At 47.6% G+C, this 17,847-nt stretch overlaps 1 long non-coding RNA gene across 1 annotated transcript in view; it reads left to right on the top strand.

Moving 5' to 3' along the window:
* LOC112472588 overlaps positions 1-15,377 on the top strand; it is a 41,223-nt gene extending 25,846 nt beyond the window's left edge. The window contains exons 2-4 of the long non-coding RNA XR_003043670.1: positions 3,047-3,286; positions 7,833-7,881; positions 14,912-15,377. This is a non-coding gene — a long non-coding RNA (uncharacterized LOC112472588). The remainder of the gene's footprint in view (positions 1-3,046; positions 3,287-7,832; positions 7,882-14,911) is intronic.
* The last annotated feature ends 2,470 nt before the right edge of the window (positions 15,378-17,847 follow it).

Raw genomic sequence — 17,847 nt, 5'->3', positions numbered from 1 at the left:
ACGAGCTATAATGGTGAGGCCACGTGTAAATCAGACTTAGGAGAACTAGATTCTAGTACTAGTCTTATAATTTCCCAAATATGTGTTTTAATCCCTAATGTGCTCTAATTTTTATTTATAACATGAAAATTATACTTTATGATATTTAAGTTCTCCTTCTCTTCTAAAGTACAGTTTTAACAGTTGAACGTCTCATGCGTTCAACCATTATCAGCTACCCTGCGCCAGGAAAGATGCTCAGTAGTAGTGCCTGGGAACGAGGCAAGATCCTTGTTGAGCTTAAACTCTAGTGGGAAGGGAAGGAAAACAGAGAGACGGCTATAAATAAAATAATTACCGTTAGTAGCAAGTACTATGAAGGAAATAAGTTGGGATCATGTTCCAGAGAGGGACTGGGTGGGCCACAGTCACAGGGATGGGCAGCGAATGGCTGAGACCTGAAGAAAGAATCAGATTTGTGAAGACCAAGAGTCAGGTGTTGCTGATGGAAGGTACAGTGCCAAAGACCTGGGCAGGGGCCGCACTAGACGTCCTCGAGCAACACAGAGAGGCCAGTGGGATTGGAATATAGAAATGACTGGAAGAAGGACAAGAAAAGAGGTGAGCTAGGCCATGTAGGTTCTCATGGGCCGTGGTAAGGAGTCTGAATTTTATTTTGAGTGCAGCGGTCAGCACTTGGAGGAATTTCAGCTGGAACGTGACACAATCTAATTTATTTAAAAATATCACTTTGATTGTTGCGTTGAGGCTCGATTGCAGATGGCAGAGTTAAAGCGAAGAAACCAATTCCAGAAACTACTGTGAAATGCCAGATAAGAGATAGTGGTAACTTGGCCTAAGACAGGGAGGGGATCTAAGTCCTTGTATTTAAATGTGATGCTTTAGAAGCTGACTCAGATTAAGTCAGAAATCCAGTAACCCTGACTTAAATTCAATGAAAAATAAAGGAGGTCAGCTAGGATGTGAGTAATACTGAATAAATTTCATTTGCCCTGAAAATTTTTGTACTGAATTTGAGACCAGGCATATTTGGGGATTTTCACTCAGGGTTGCAAATCAGTTAGAAACAGTAGTGTATTTAGAAAAAAAGACATCAGTTATCTTTAGGATAGCTTGATGACTTAGCAAGGATTTCTAATAGATATCGCTATCTAGTTCTATTAAAAAAATATCAATCTATTCAGCGGTCTATTTTGTGATGCATGAGAGTAGACATTTTCAGAGGATGGTCTTACTTTGAACAATTCTGCCAAACCATTTCGGTGCAATTAAACAATTGGAACTATCTTTGAAAAATATAAAACATATCAATTTCTACTCTTTTTTCATTACATTTTTAAAGTAATACCGAAAAATACACTGGCCAATAACAGTAGAAAATCAAGACATATTTTTTAAAAGTGTAGTTGACATATAACATTATATAAGTTTCAGGTGTACAATATAATGATTTAACATTTATATATCTTACCATGTGATCATCTCTCTAAATCACCTGTAAACTTATCACAATATTATTGACTATATTCCCCTTCATCGTTTTCACCCACCCCACCCCAAAGTTACTCTTTATTACAGTTTACAGAAAAAATTGACAAATCTCTAATTTTCTCAGGCATATTTGATTAAAACTCCTTCGTCTTAGGATCTGTTATACCTCTGGTGAGCTTTTTTCCCAGGTAGGGCCAAGTACCAATTCTTCGCCTCATCTAAAAGTCACCTTTTCCTCACTACTCAAATAGCCCTTGGAATCTTCCATGTTTTCTCTGAAGTTTTCCTGGGCTTCCAGAGAGCGGAAACCGCCTACAGGAGGTCACTCGGTGTGGCCCCGAGGTCATCTGTGGCTGCGCCCCCTGTGCGGTGGGCTGGCATGCAGAGTGTCAGGCTAGTTCTTGTACCGGCGCTGCCACCAGGGCACGAGCAAGTCGTCTCTGTTTTCTGTGTCTCTGTCTCGTCATCTAGCCGGAAGGTGGATGTGTGTGTGTTGTGTGTGCGTGGCGGGGGAGGGATGGTAGCGAGCGGTGTATAATACCCACCTCATCTTCTCTGCCAAGTAAGATCAAGTGCGATGATGCACCCCAAAACTCTCTGGATGAATACAAAGCACTGTAGTTTTGAAACAATGCTTTGTGGAGCTCTCACGATGTCCAGGCACTGTGCTCAGTGCTTTATAAGATTTATATCAATCAACAAACAAGAAGGTATTACTAACCCCATTTTACAGAAGAGGAAACAGAGGCTTAGATCAGTTAAAGGCCAAAAGTCCAAAGGATGCGGTCACATGACTAGTCACAAGGCAAGTTAGTGGTGAGCCGGGCCAGGGGCCCAGCCCATCTGGCTCCAGTACCCACCTCCTCAGCCCTGGAACGCGCTCCCACCTGTCCGTACGTGTAAGTCAGCGTTACCCGCCTCGTTTATTTTTATGAATCCTAAAGACACTTATCCCTAATACAGATATTCTAATTTACTAATTTTCTAGCAACTCACTCAACTTACTTTGCTGTTCATATACTACACATCAGTATGTTCTGTGAAACTGTAAACTTCTTAAAGATAAGGCCGTTTCCTTTAGCGTTCTCTGTATGCTCCCTAGCACGGATGTATAAGCTGTCTTCGCGAGCATTTTACGACGTGAGGAGGAGGAATCAGGAATCGAGGTTGGAAGGGACTATGAGTAAATGCATTGAAAAAGGACCCGCGAAGTAAATGACCCTCACAGAGTCACCGAGAGCTTTATCGAACATTTCTCAGTGGCCGGTTTTAGTATAGTTAGCACCGAACTATGCTAATACTGTGTAAAGGTCATTTTAAAATTTGCGTGTGGGTAGAAAAAGTTGTGAGTCACATACTGAAAGAGGCTTAGTTTTTTTGTGTGTATTATATAAATAATTAGAATCATATTTGAGAAGAGTGCCCAAAATGCAGCAACCAGGATTAAAACCTTAAATAAATAACACATTGAATAATCTCTTTCTTCCTAGAAGCTGACATTGGTATTTATCTGTCCAGTAGATCAAGACCATGTGTTTTTGTCCCTATTATACAGGTGTGAAAGGTAATGCAGAAGACGCACGACCTGTGCCCTTCAAGGCCATGAACACTCGTGGCCAACCTCGGACGAGAAGTCAGGCAGCTCAGCAATGGAGCTAACAAAATAAGCAAAGTCAGCTCATGAGCCACAGAAACCTCCGTGCACACTCTCTCTCGAGCCTCTGGACCACAGAACTCCTGGGAGGAAGGGGACGTGAACGGGGAACCTCTCCCTCCGGCTGCTGGCAGTGGCCAGGTACGACTTCTGCGGGTCACCTCCATCCTCTGCGTTTGAGTGGTGGCGGAATGGGACGTGTCGTGAAGGGTCAGTATGAGAAAAATCTGCGTGTTTAACTTCACCGCTTCCTTTTCAGAAGATTGTCTTGGTGCCGTGGTGGTCGAGACCATCGTGGGTTAAATACAGTCAGCATCTAGGGAGCTTCCGGTGGGTTCTTCCAGAATGATATTCTCTGAGAATAAAGCCAGACTGTGTGAAAATATGGAGGATGAGACCTGACCTCTGCAGCTGAGACAGATTGTAACTGGAGGGCTCACAGACAGTGGCCGTCGAGCTCCCCTCTGGGTGACGGTTCTCTGGTCCACCTCTCTGTCAGGTGACGGAGAGGAAGTGGCATCTAACTAGGTCACACCAGGACAAAAGGCCAAGCCGTGAAGGTGGCTGGGAAAGTCAAGAGTGAGTCGGGTTTGTTCTGAGGCCGCTGTTTATCATGTCCTCTTTCTAAACAAAGCAAAACAGAATCGTTAGCGGAAGGCGAGGACTTAGGCGTGGGGGTGACCACACCCATCCTCGCAAACAGAGTCGCAGTGTGTCTCCGTGCCGGAGGAGGAGGAGGTCATTCTCTCTGCAGGACACAGCCTGGCCAGGTCCTGGAGAATACGTGCCCCCTGATAGCGAGGAGACAGAGGGTCATCTGCCTGTTTTCTGGTGCAGAAATGTCACATAGACCAGCAGTTTCCCTTTGCTCTGAGTTCACACTCGACAAGTAAAGTAGCCCTCCGATGTCCCACTTTACCTCCCGTTTAAGGCAGCAGTGGAAAGGAATGGGTCTTTGAACACGTCTGCATCGTTTTGTTGTCAATTAATACATTTGCATTTTGTTTCATATCTTAAGTTTTTATGATATGACTGTTGAGGTTAGTAGTTAGGCCTAATAATCCCGTCACTTCTAGTTCATTTGCAAAATCAAATTCCTTGGGCACACCTAGACATATCTGGACTAAAGAACAAAAAAAAAAAATGTGTGAATAGGGCAGAATCAGGCACACACGTTGGTCAGCTCACTCTTCTCTGATTCCTTTACGCCATAATGATTTCACTTCAGTAACAGGAAGGTTTTTGCTGCAGGTAAAACTATTTTTGCTTTTACTCCACATCTGAAGACGAAGAGCGAGCGCGTGCTGTAGGCGACAGAGGCAACGAAGCGGTTTTAACACCAAGCATCCGGCTTTTGAAAACGTTTGCATGAAGAGAGAAACACCTTCAAGCTGTAGCCTTGCCTAACATCGTTAGACCTGGCTGAAGCCCGTCGTACCGCGTCGGTGAACGCGCTCGTTCCTTACAGCAGTCTGCCGGTTTCGTGCCAGGCGTCGCGGCCAATGTGTAGAATCCAAACCGACCAGGGCATGCAAATAAATAACTGTGATCATCAGTGTCGGGTCGCGAGCCCATGCCCAAGGCACAGTGATGGCGAGGGACAGAGACATCCCTTGTGCTCGTGAGGCCAGGAAGTCTCCCTTTGACCCAGGTTTTGAAGGGAACATGGTGCGTTTCCTTCTGGGCCTTGGGGGCGAAAGAGAATGCCAGGTCGAGCAAATGGCCGGAAGCGACGCCTGGGAGGTGCCAACCGCGTGCTGGGAAGAGGCGGGAGGATTGGCTGCTAAGGACTTAAATCGGGTGGGTGACGGGGCGGGGTTGTCGGTGACATTTAAAATAGAGAAACAAGATGATATTGCGGAAAGTACAGCTGTCGTGACAATGAGGCAAAAGCGAGCAGGAGGAAGGATGACCGACTTTAGAATTCAGCCGTCGTACGAGCCTGGAGAGCAGCGGGCAGGTGGAGCAGGTGGGGTGGCCAGAATCAGCGGGGCCTGGTGACAGATCGCGTTTGGGGGCGCGAGAGGGAGGGGCTCGCAAGTCTGCTGAATCACCGACTTTGGACGCAGGGGTCTTCCATTATGTCTTCCTCCGAACGTCACACGTTATTCACTGCGAGATGAAAGGTGCACCTGCTCTGGGGAACGGCGCGGCTCTCCGACTGAGGGAGCCCCTAGATTAGAGACCCCCCGCCCCGCCCCACCCCTGCTTTTCCTTTCCTTTTTGCTCAGGAAGCTGTGAGATCTGGCTCCGGGCAAATATGTACATATAACTAAAACAGACGTATTGTCCTGGAGGAAATGATGAAAGCCAGAAGGTACAATTAAACATACTCGGGACGCAGAGGGGTAGGTGTCCGTGGCTTTTCACAGACTGTAGCTGTGCTGTGTGTGTGCAGTTCTACCTGGTTTTCATTAAGCAGAGAAACTGGTTTTCAATAGCAAAAACATGAAAACTTAGTTAGTTGCAGGATAACCAGAGACTCGTGCTTGAAAATTCAGTCGTGTGTTAGCAAAATCACATCTCGACTTTTTCTACCAGATACAAATAACGAAACAAACGCGTTATTCTCAATAAACACTTTATTCTTACATTAGGGAAGTTTGAGAGTTAAAAAGTTGATGTGAATATTATTTCTCAAATTTTGCCATTTGGAGTTTCCTGTTGCCTTCGTGTCTTGCCCACCCCCCACCCCGCATGGCCGTTCGGGAGGCGTTTCAGCATAGTGGTTAAGAAGCTCAGCTCTGGAGTTAGATGGTCCACGTTCAAACACTGGCTCTGTCGCTGGGTCTCCGGGCACGCCATCAGTTGTCCCTGTCATCTTGTCACAGACACGCACAGGAAACTAATAACGCCAGCGTGATCTGTGAGCAGAGTCCAACCCCAGGGGCTGCTCAGGCCCCAGATTGCTGGCCCGACGCCCAGAATTGCCAGTTTAGTAGATCTAGGATGTGGACCAAAAAATTTGCATTTCTAAAAAATTTCAGGTAACAGTTTGGGCCCATACTTTAAGAAATACTGGTCTAATTAAAAAGGGAATTCATTTAGGAAAAAAAGAGACTAACATCCATTACAAAACGTGTACACAGTTCGTCATAATTTCGTTTGAGAAGCCAAACTACATGCGTTGGGAAGTCCAGTGGCTGACGAGACTTTCATTTAAGTGAGAATCACTAATTTTGTTTTATTACTAGGATGACCTTGGCTTTCTACCATTCTAGGAATGCATGCCCATAATTAGAATGTGCCTTAGTCTTACTCAGAGAAACCAATATCTCCAACTCACTTTTTGCTTTTATTGCAGGGTTTTATGCTTGAACTTGAACCCTGCAAAGCTGTGAACCGTTTAACCGGGATATATGTAAGCTCATTTGTTGAACTCCACAAGTAAATCAGATCCCAAGTACCCTTTCCCTGAAGTGTGAACCAAATAAAAGATTTTTTTATTAAAAACAAAAAAGAAAAGATAGCGAACCAGTTTGAATTAGAAACAAACCTTTTGGTTTTTTAAAACGATCGAAATACAAGATTATATTTCCTAATGTACCAACTCATTAAAAACCAAACCAAACCAAACTGCGTAGATACCCGTATGCTCAATAACAAGCAGTTGACTGAGATATTAAAGTCATAAATCCCTGTAAGAGGCTGAGTCCCGGCAAGAAAGAACATGCCACTCATGGGGTTCAAATCGAGACATTTTAATGAAGGGACTTCTTACGGAGATGTGCAGTGGGGGGGGTGCGGTGTTAGAGGGACGAGAGAGGGACGTTGGGGTCCAGAAGACCAGCAACAGCAGGAAGCCGTTACCACCGGGACCAGAGAGGCTGAGGAAGGGCGTGGGATGGCCTGAGCCCGAGAAGAGGCCCCGTGGGACAGGGCAGGAGCGGAGGTGTGGGGACCACGCCCACCACGCGCAGGTCAGGAGAGGGCTGCCGAGTCAAGGGCAAAGTGGGGAAGGGACACCCAGCCTCTCTCCCTCCTGGCCTCTGAGCTCTTGCGGAATCATCCCCCTGTCTGAACTGGAAGCAAGGTGTGAAGGGCGCCCGAGACCCATCTGCAGGGTCCACTTCCCGGCAGAGCCGGCGGGACACAAGAGGGCAGATGGAGCCCGCCCCTCACTCCCCTTGTCCTAGGTGAACGCGAGCCATCGGATGAGGTACTAGCTTCTTAGGAAAGTCCCCGGCACCTAGGAAGCATCACCCTCTGAACGTTAGCTGCTCTTACTGCTACAGGCTGAGCCCTGTTTAAGTCCCTGGACATGAAGTGACTTCTCCTTGGCTAACACTGGTGACAGAGCCCACACTCAAATCCAGGTTTGTGCAAATTCTGCTGCGAGCGTCGACCTCAGCACCTTATAAATACGAGGTGATGTGCTCCATGCATGATTCATTCATAATTTATTGCGGATAAAAGCGCCTTTACTCTCTGGGCCTGACTGACGAAATCTGTAGCCCAGTCGACACCTTGGATATGAATATATATAAAAATAACATGAAAAAACTGATTTCAAAGACAATTTTACACGGTCAATAATAATAGGAACAGTGATGGCGACGTTAGTAAGAGCAATAGTTAAATTTTTTGAGTGTTTATTATATGTTCAGCATTTGCTTTTTTCTAGTATTGTCCTAATGTAACCACTAATCCATGTCACCCGTTTTTAATTTCCTGTTCATTCTTTCAGGTCTCTTTTTAAACTCGGAAATAATCCACTTTGGAGGATTTCGTGATGGGTGAGTTAAAGAAATTTTACCTGACTCTGTTGGCCCTTGTCTGTCCATTTAAGGTTTTGTAAAATTATTTAAATATATGTATAAAATATCCTAAACAGCCTTCCAGAGAACAACATTTTTTCCTTATAACCGTTGGAGAATTTACTCATCCCATTATCCTGCCATGATACAAAGTCAGCCCTGAGGTCAGTGGCGTGCATTGGCCGTGGATTCAAAATTTGATTGCACGAAATAAGACATCCTGAAAGTAAACATAGTTAGCTCCTTATTTGTGTCACGACAGCTTTTTTGGCAACAGATTTGAAACAACGAGATGGCATTTACCCTCGGGTCTTCGCGTTTTAGGTTCTTGGAGTCTCAGTTCAAAGAAGGTGCAATCAGTAAGCTGGAGCATCCCCCGTTCCTTTCCATCAGCTAAGGAAACCAACGAGCAGGGGTTTCCTGTGGGCTGCACTTCAGTTCCCACAGTGCCCGTCAGCTCCTCTCTGAGGGCGGAAGCCATGATCCGGGCAGGGCCGTCTAACCAGCGGCTCGTCACGAAATTTCAGTTCTCCATTGGCAGTCAGGTTTCAGAGCTGTTAAAAAGTTCTGGGTAAAAGCAGTGTCACAGCGATGGCTCTATTCGAAAACCAGTCACATCAAAGAAAGAAATCCTCCGTGCACGCCCTGGCCTTTGCAATCTGCTTTGTGGTCTAGTCACAGCATCGGTTGGCCCAGAAGAAATGGCCTGAGTCGTAAATGGCTGAGCCATGTGAAATTGCCAATATTTGGTCACTAATCGGTGGTCCAGTGCCGGTTTGACACCGGACAGCGGTTTCGTACGGTGCATCCTGCTGGTCCTGGTACCGATGGAAGCAGTTAGTGGAGCAGCGCCGTTTCATCCACAGCCTCTTTTAAAACTCACGCCAGCAGAAACATAATTGATTTTGCACATTCTTCAAATGAAGGTCACTTCTGATTTTTTCCCCTCTTGTTAAAAACTCCAGAAATCTGTGAAATTAAGATTTTCAGGTGTTTATAAAGGATTTACATGTGTAAATTTCCCGACCAAATTCCTGGCACATAGTAGGTGCTCAGGAGCATTGAGTGATGAGGTCTCACCACAAAAGTCACCAGTGGGAGTGCAACTGGTCGTAATAGTTTCATACTGTGATATGGTCTTTGCTGGTTACATATTCTTTTAAACACATCATGTCACTTAGTTTAGAGTCAAATTCCCTAAAAACGTATTCTCGGCACATGCGACCGAGATATGAAACCATGCAGCAAGTATTTAAAAGGTAGAATTGCATTATTATTTAAATGCTCTTCTAACAGTTAACAGAAGTTGAAAACAAAGGGAGGGTTATCTGTGCATTCGTGTGAACTGGATTTTTAAAAGTGCCCTAGTCGTGATGATTTCTTCCGTGAGATCGTGAGATGATTTCCTGCACATGGGCGTCAGTCTCGTGGTGAACTCGAGGAACTGACTTATGTGACGAACAAGGGAACATCAGTGTTTGTAAACATGGAGCGTTTTGAAGATCGAGACACTGATTTTATCATTATGGTGCTCTACTCAAATTCTCACTTATTGTCGATATCCAAATTCTTACAGTTTGGCAAGTTTGTTAAAAACCCTGTAAGTTATTTTCTCTTCGATGTAATTATCGCTGCTGGTAAAAACAGGACAATGTGTGATGCCGGGGAGGGCGAGGCAGATGACTCGGCTGGCGGCGACAGCCCCACGCGTGGTCTAAAGGTGCTCTTCGGCGTACTCTCCGTAGGCAGATGTTTCGAAAGGGTCCCACACGCCTTCACAAGTCCATTTTCCCCGCAGTGACCTGGCTGTCACCACACCTACAGAACAGGCCCTAGGCCCCAGGAGTTCTGAGCTCCAGAGCAGAGGACGTGGGGCGATCAATGGTTTGGAGCCGAGGTAGAGACAGGCCGTTACGGGCGCCGTTTACGTTGGGTTCGGCAGGTCTGTGCTGCCTTCGGAGTAGGTTCCAGGGCGGACCCAGAGCGGCTGCCACACGGGCCACGCTGACTCCGAGCAGCAAAGCACGAGGCAGCTCCACTATTTTGACCTACCGGAATCTCAGAGGCGATGAAACCAGGCTCAAACGTATCATCTTCCCCCCAAACCAGTCTTCCTCTTGAGTTCTTATTTTCTCTGTCACTGATGCCCCCCTCAGCCCAGAGTGCTGCGGGGCCCCTCCTCACCCCCCCACCCCCCGTCTGGATCCGTTCTGTGGTGTCTGTGATTCTCCCCGGCATGTCCCATACGCTGCCCTGTGCACGCTGCTGTCCGGACCCTCAGCCCGCCGCACCCCTGCGACTCCGGGCACCCAGCGTCGTCATTCTAAAGCAGCGCATTTTATGTCAGCTGCGGAAGAGCCACCCGGACAGAGCGTGGAGTCTCCGCCCCGGGGAGCCTCTGGCCCCCGCTCCCGCCCGCCTTTTCTTCCTTTGTGAACCTGGTGGATCACCTGCAAACCTCTGACGCTTCCGGGTGTGCCAACCGGTCCCCAGTGCCTATGTGACTTAGTGTCACATGACTGCTGCCAGGTGTCCTAAGCATCAGAGGAGCCCAGGACGAGTGGCTCCATGACACAAGTGGCATTTTGTGGGGCCTGGAGGGCGATAAGAGTTTCTACACAGACGCTTCTACACTTCTGTATATATATATTATATATATATATGTATACATATTTCACGCTGTGTACTTCAGCAGAAAAAGTTACTGAGATGCATCAGTATTTGCTACTTGTGAGAATCGGGGTGGCTGAAAGGTGTATTGTTTGACGTCTCCCTTTCTAAAGCTGGTTCCCCCACGCCCGTTACTGTGTCACCCTATATGCTGCATTCCTAGCACTCGTACCAAAATGTTACTGTCTTGCTCACATCTTTGTTTACTGTTTCTAGGCACCTGCTAGATGATGGGTAAATACCCATCAATGCAGACTCATCTTTCATGACGCTGCTAGTTGCAAAGACCCTTCCATTTCCCACCAGGTAGTTAGAGTCTAGCAAAACACTATGAAAAAGGAACCACGCCCCCTGGTCGACTCCTGCTTGCTTATCACACCAGCCTGAAGGGCGAAGCTCGCGGGAACCCCTCAGCGCCCTCCCGTCCTCTCCCTTTCCTCTGTGCTCTCCGCTTTCATCCGGCCCTAAAATCAGCTGGTCGTCCTTGGCTGTCTTTGTTCGTTCACTCCCTCTAGACTGCTTTTCCCCAAATCCTTGCCCAGCCCTCGTAGGGTAAGACTTGGAATCATGACTCTTAGACCTCTCTGGACCTCAGCGTCTTCGTCTGTAAAATGTAGGTGTTAAGATGCCCCCTCAGTGGGCATGGCATCGTACGCCGTCACCGAATGGCAGCCACTGTCATTGTTTTTACGATCGATTTCTTCCAAGCTTCACCTCTTTGGCTCATCTCCAGTGATTGTTTAAAATTATCGATAGTGTAAAAATAACTGTTCAAGATCATGTTGCATTTGTATGTTTTACTTCTAGATTTAGATCTAGGTTCTTTGGAGCCAAGTCTTACTCTGTTACTCTGCGTACACTGCTGTTCGGGCCTTCTATCTAACTCAGTGGTTGTCAGCAGTAAAATTAATCCATGTCCCTCGAAGTGGCACCTAAAGAAAGTGCGAGATGATTCTCCTGCCTGTTCATGGGTTTTCTGCTTTTCCTGCCTGCGTAATATAACTTAAGTGCCTCTTCTAGATTTGAGACTTTGTAGGCTCTTTCCTCAGCAAAGATGACAAAGGAAGAAGCCTTTCATGTATGCTTTCTATAAGATTTTTTCCCAATTGTTAAATCACATAACTTCTTAATTTCAAATCGCGATCAGAGTTTCAAGACCTAATTCATGCTGCCACTGACTATGGCAGTCAATGGATGGGGACAACAGAGAGGTGACCCTGTAACCTGGAAACGAGATGACTTTCACAGAACCAAACTAGGAGCAGCGAATCTATAGGCTGGGTGATAGAACTAACCCACCCTAAGAGATAATTTGTGAATATAAAGTTGAATGGATTAGGGAACAGCCAGATTTTATCGAGGGTGGAGGAGCCTTGAAAGCTGTTTCCTATTCAATTATATTACACCCTAACAAAGAAAGACTATGTTAATTAAGAGCTGGCAGGAGATGGCACATATGGAATCTTAAAGAAGGAGAAATCCAGTAAGAAAGATTTGGGGCAGAGTTTATCAAATATTCTCTTGGAAAGAGATTGTCATGTGCAGCGAACTGGCCACACAGGAGTTATGACACACTCTGCAGGTGGGCGAGGCTAGCTCTGAAATCGACATCATCCGCTTAAACTCACCCCCAAGCCCACCCGCCAGGAGCGGCTCTCTGAACAACCTAAGCCACCTTCGGAAGGTCAAGTCAGCCTCCTAGCTCCTCTGTGCACTGGGACCCGGAATGCGCTCTAGAAAATTACCAGCCTTCATCGGAAGTTCGCATTCTGACCTAACCCTCTGTCTCTCGCAGAGAGAGATCCAGAATTTGCGAGGCTGGACGTTTTTGACGATTGGGGCGGGGGGTGGGGGCGGGGACTCTCATTGAGAAAAAGGATAAATATGGCGAATATAAAATTGTTTCCGGGAATTTGGAAGAACAAAGTGAGTGAGTGGGCCTGAAGCTTCGGCTTCGTCAGCACCATGGCGCAGCCATTGCAGTTGGTCGATGTCGGTTCTGGGAGCCCGGCAGTGCTGGGCGAACCGCCCCGCAGAGCTGCGGGCCAGGGCCAAGGAGCCCTCGTCACGGCCCTCGTCAACTTTATAGTGCAAGTGCAACAAAGTCTCTTAAAAACGATTTTGGTGCTTTGATTTGTCTGACCCTTTCTACCCATGTTGTCATTCTGTTCAAACCTACGGAGACTCTTCCATTTCTTAACTCCTCCCAGAGTCTGTCTACTTTTCTGTATTCCGAATACATAGCACTATGAGATAAAGCGCAGAAGGAAGAAACCCTGACGAACTGCCTGTGCCCCGAGCAAGATTTAAACGTCTGTTGGCCAGAGAGAGGAGAAACCTTGGAACGGTGGGCATGAGGGACCTGCGGCATGACACCCCCTGGGTCAGCAAAGAAGCAGGCCAGGCCAGGACGGTCACTTCTGTGGCGTAACAGGGACTGAAGATGCCCCATTTAAGGTGACGGAAGAGTGTGCGGTCCACGGCGTGCAGCCCTTGGCTGGAATGAGGCTCCGTTTATCGTTTATTGTTCCGGACAGGAGGCTGACAAAACCTGGAGCCTGGAGCCGAGGTTTATACCGAAGGGAAACCCAGAAAGCAGGAAGCCGCAGACACGGCCCGGAGACTGGGAATCGAGACACGCTTAGTCCAGCCCGAAAGCCGTCGGGTGGGGCCGAGCGAGGCTGCGCGTGGCGCGGGCGAAGAGCCGATGTGGTGGCTCCGGTGGGGTGTCGGAGCCTAAGCAGGGGGAGGGCCGTGTCCCTGAGAAGGCGCTTCCTGCCGTGGGGGACGGGGAAGAGGGCCTCCGCACGGCATGCAGGTGGTTGTGGCAGCTCGAGCAGAATGGTGACACACAGAGGAATTCATCAAGTAAGAAAATAGCAAGGAACGGTGTTGGGCTGGGGTTGCCGATAGGGGTGTGAGAAAGAGAGATTCAAATACACACATTCGAGTGTCGTCCACTGAGCGCGTCTGGGAGCAGTGGCACCCCGGTGGCATCGCGTGCCCCTCGCTTTCAGACCTTGGTTGCTGAGTGCCATCCTTCAGAGGTCCTTGGAGAGTTGGTTGACTTCAGTGCCAGAGTGAGGGAATTACGAGAGGAGCCTGGAATAAAGAAGTGTTCCAACAATGATGGGGACACAGAGTCCACCTTGCAGGGGCTCCTACTGGAAAAATCTGGAACGATTTGAGCATCGGAGTAAATGATAGTAGTAACAGCTGTAATGCATTGAATAAAATAGGACACCATGAGTTCATACAGATATAAAAATTAACAGTTCGATGAGGAATGAATGATACATAATCTAAAATTGCAAAGGGAAAAAAAGATAATTTCACAGTGGACAAGCCTAGCAGACAGGACCTTAAACAAGTGATCAAAGTTAATGTCACCAGTAAATGGTACAAATACAAATCACGTCACTTGAATGAGATAAATTAAAACACATCGTCACTTCTGTGATATTCCTGCCTAAGATATATAACAGGTGCCCAAACTGAAAAACAGCCTACAAAGTTAATGGCTCGTAAGCATCAAAAGGGCCATGGTTCGGATAGTAAAGGAAAGACTGAGAACTGTTCCAGATGGAAATTAAAGAGGACATGATGACCGTAGGCCCTGTGTGCTTTGCAAGCCCTGGCTTTAGGACTGCACCCTGCGTCTACAAAGTACGCAGTCGGGGCATTGAAGGGGCTTGAATGGAGTCCGAGAATTTCACTGAAGCGTCAATATGACTTTCCTGATTTTGATGGTTATATCGTAGTTACAGATGAAAACATCTCCATTCATAGGAGATACGAAAGTGATAGGGCACTATATCAGCCATTTACTCTCAAATGGCTAAGGAAAAATGTCTCTTGTACTATACTTGCAGATTTCCTCTTAAGTTTGAGATCGTTCACATGAATTTTTAAAATGTATTTAATAGCTTTTGTGTGTTTCGTGTTTCGAATATTCATAATCAGCCAAGGCGGATCTTAGTGTGACCTATTAGCTGTGAGTACTGATGGGCTAGGTGATTAATTTTGCTGTGCTGGGAAGAGCTTGTTTTTCTTCTAAAATATGTGAACTGCTCCGTAAGCTTGACGGGAGGGGTACCTTTGGTAGGTCATCATCCCCCTTCACACAGAGGGTCAGCACTGCCGCCTTAGCTAAAGTGTTTTCTAGAAAAAACCATGCAAATGATGATAAAATGATAAATGAGACCAGTAGCGGCTGCTTCTTCTGGAACTTTGTCACAGACCTTTCAAATCATGTGACCAGAAGAGCAAACGGCTTTAATGATTTAATATCAATCCTATCGGTTATTCTTTTTAATTTGGCTTCTCTTTCATTCAACAGACTTTTATCGAGCCCTACTATGTTCCAGGCCCTGCACTAACCTTAGCAGAACACAGGTGCGAAAAAGGCTCTCACAGCTCCCAACAGTGAGTAAAAAGTGGTCAGATGAGGAAGCCAGTATTTACTATGTAGCGAAGAAGTGGGGCACAGAACGGGGGACACTGGCCTCTGTGAGGGAGACTTCGCAAAAGGAGTTTTATTTAGTCGTAGACTCACATGGATTCAGGAATGATATAAAGAGATCCTATGCACCGTTTGCCGGTGTCACCCAATGGTAACGTCCTACAAAGTCACTGTACAATACCACCAGAATGTCGACACAGGCGTGCCGGCGTCACTCAGACTTCCTCATCCGTGTGTGTGCGGGTGGCGGTGTTCATCATTTCACCTGGCGTGGCTCCACCGTCACGGTCGAGGTCCAGGATCCCTTCACAAGGACCCTCTTACCGCTCCTTATGACCTCCCCGGCCCGCTTCGTCCTCCACCCTCCGGCCCTAACTTCGGGCAGCCACGAATCTCTTTACTCCTTTTTTTTTTCTTTTCAAGAATTTTGCATTTTGGAATCTTGCAGTATGTGACCTTTTGGCTTCTTTTACTCAGCGCGGTTCCCTGGACACTCATTCGCGTTTTCGCGCGGGTCAGTGGTGTGTCCCTCTGTGCCGTGGAGGAGCACTCCATGGTCTGTAGGTACCCAGTGTAACGCTTCCTCCATGGAAAGATGCGTGAGCTGTTTCTAGTTTTTGACTATTACAGATAAAGCAGCTATGAACATGCACGTACAGATTTTTGTGTGAGCGTAAAATTTCACTTCCCTAAGATAAATGCCCGAGAGTAAAATCGCTGAGTCATGTGGTAGTTGCGCGTTTAACCAAAGAATGTTCCAGAGCGGCCGTCTCGTTTCACGTACCCAGTTTCTCCGCATCCTCTCCAGCGTCTGCTGGTGTCACTTTCTTGTTTTTGCCATTCTGATAGTTGGGTAGTAACACATCATTGTGGTTTTAATTTGCATTTCCCTGATGATTAATGATTTTGAATATCTTCTCATGTGTGTATTTGCCCTCCGTATACCCTTCCTTCAATAAATTCATATCTTTTGCTCATGTTCTAATCGAATTACTTGGGGTTTTTTTTACTATGGGATTTAGAGAGTTCTTTACATATTCCGGATGCCGGTCCTTTGCCTGGTATGTCATTTATAGATATTTTCTCCCAGTCTGTAGTCTTTCCATCCTCTTCACTGGGACTTTACAGAATGAAAATTTTCGGTTTCGAGGAGGTTCAGCGTGTCATTTTCTCGTGTTCCGTATCATGCTCGTGGGTCATGCCTCAGTCGTCTTCACCGGCCCGGACCCCAGAGATGCTCTCCTCTTCTGCACACGTCTTTAAAAATGTAAATTGGATCCCGTCAGGCCCTGAAGAGAGCCCTTAGCTGGCTTCCCACTGCATTCTGAACGGCAGCCTCACTTTTCCTGCCCTGTGGTCAGCCTCTGGGCACTGTCCCAGCCTCCTGTCCCGCGGCTCCGCCCTCACTTTGCAGGTGGCCCCCACAAGGGCGTCCTTTCTCTTTGCCCACCTCGGGGCCTTGTGCGTGCCCTTTGCTCTGCCCAGAATGCGTCGTGAGTGGCTGGTTTCTTTTCACACCTTAGGACTCAGCTTAAATGCCACTCTGTCCGTGAGGCCATCTCAGACCACTGGAATTTGATGCGTAACACCCAGCCTTTATCAGTTAGCTGGCGCTCCATGTTTTAGCACTTCATCATTGTTCGTTCGTTAGTGTAGCGTCTGGTCCCTCACCAGACTCTGAATCCCGTGGGGACCAGGACTGGGTGTCACCCCTCACTCTGTCCCCTAGTGCTTGTTTCAAGGCTCAGCAAACAGTGTGCCCTCAGTAAATATTTGCTGAGGAGAATAATGAGGACATTTACAAGTCTTCCCCTCAGCGTACTGTATTTCCTGAGGAATTTCAAGAAGATTCAATCTTTATTTGGGACCGTAACTGTGTTGGGCAGAATTCTTTTTAGATGAACTCTTACTGTCCAGACTCTCTTGGGTTTATATAGTTTGTTTCAAGAATTTAAAATTTAAAGGAGACTTTGATAGAATTGTGCTATAGAAAAAAATGTAGGCACCAAAATTGCGTTTATGTGTCCTGATCACATGAATTTCTACTGCACTGGCATCAAAGACACTGTTCCCATATTCCAGAACCTTCTAGCCCAGTGAGGATGGTATGTGTGGACCGGTGTCTCAGCCACAGTCGTACACTCTGTAATAAGGACTGGGGATGCTCTTGGCGCACTGCGGGGGTGCACCGCGGGGGTGCACCTCACTCTGAATGCAGATGGGGGGCGTGGAGTGCTGCAGAAGATCCTTCAGAGGAGGTAGCACTTGGGCTGGGTCTTGAAAGATACAGTGAGGTGAGCCAGGCGTGGCGGGGGTGCGGGGTGCTGGGCGGCCAGCGGGCAGCTGGGCAGGAGGCGCTGGGCGGGCGTATCCGCTGTGTGGAGGGAGCTGAGCAGGATCGGGGAGCCTCGTGCCCAGGTTTGCGTGTTTGATGGGTCACATTGGCAGCACTGTGGACGCGGGCCAGGAGGACAGTGAACCTGGACGGGCAGAGGCTGTTACAGAGAGAGGCCTGAACTCAGGCAGCGGCAGGGGAGAGAGGAAGAGGAGGCCGTTTTGACTGGTGGAGGGTGACCTTGACCTATCGGTGGCGGGGTGGGGGACGTGACGTGCAGCGGGGGCTGAACACAGGCCTCAGGCTTGACCTGCTGGACTCTGGCGGTGCCGTGCTCCTCGGGCGGAGGCGTCAGTCGTGGGGACATGCGTCAGGTGCGCGGCCCTCGTGGGGCGGGCCGTGGGGAATCCCAACAAGCAGACGCGTGCACAAGGCCAGAACTCGGAGCGCACGTCATCTAAAAGGTGATGTTCCACAT

Source organism: Pteropus alecto, unplaced genomic scaffold (assembly GCF_000325575.1).
Source record: "Pteropus alecto unplaced genomic scaffold, ASM32557v1 scaffold87, whole genome shotgun sequence".
NCBI classification, from domain to species: Eukaryota; Metazoa; Chordata; class Mammalia; order Chiroptera; family Pteropodidae; genus Pteropus; species Pteropus alecto.
The sequence above is the reverse complement of the archived record's forward strand: the minus strand, read 5'-3'. Positions and strand labels throughout refer to the sequence as shown.